Consider the following 881-nt stretch of genomic DNA (forward strand, 5'->3'; position numbering starts at 1 on the left):
AAGGCTTTACTAACCAGAGCTCTCCTCTGTACACATTATTATTGATGACTTCACTTTGAGATGGCAGCTCTTCCTCCATCATATGTATAGTGTCTTCCAACCTGAGTGATCCATCACTATATGTGACAACGTTAGGTTGCAATTCATGAAGTTTTGGGTATATGACAATGTTTCAATATTTATGTTATTGGAATATCCAAAGGTTTTTCAGTTAGTAATTCTTCTGAAGTGAACAGTCTGTTCCGCTTTCATAGCCTGTTTAGCAGAAGGTCTAATAAAAATCTGTTAACTTTGGGTGATCCTGCTGGTATTTGAAAATACAAGTGGCATAGTTTCCAACATCACAGGACCACACAAGTCACCAAAATATGAGAAACTGACAGACAGTTCAATAGTTATTAATTTTTGCATTTCTAAATTGAAGCTGTTAAAACTCCTTTGACTTATGAAAATTAATCTTTAGATTGTTTAGTCCAAGACTGACAAAGTATCATAGTAATTCATGTTGAATTAAATTGGAATCAGACTGAATTGAAAAAAAAGGACAGTCTTAGGCTTTCTAGTAATAATTTGATGTTTGGTAGATGTGTTTTGTTCAAATGAAGTGGGCCTCAAATTTATAAGACATAGGGAAAGGAATTTAGCCCAGGATATATTTAAGGACACAAAGCTTGGTTAATTAGGTTTTTATTTTATCTTAATTCTTTCTGGTAGCTCAGAAAATTGTGATCAGCAAATCCAATGGAGTCTTTGATAGGCAGGAATATTTTTGAATATTTATAAAGCACTTATCTATTAAAATTATTTCTCCTGTCTGTGCAAAAAAAATTGTTGGTGCATTCCAAGATTATGTTTCTAAGAATTTCTTTAATTATAAGAGT

Source organism: Echinops telfairi, unplaced genomic scaffold, assembly GCF_000313985.2.
Source record: "Echinops telfairi isolate 266 unplaced genomic scaffold, ASM31398v2 ScPeMD7_2;HRSCAF=8, whole genome shotgun sequence".
NCBI lineage: Eukaryota > Metazoa > Chordata > Mammalia > Afrosoricida > Tenrecidae > Echinops > Echinops telfairi.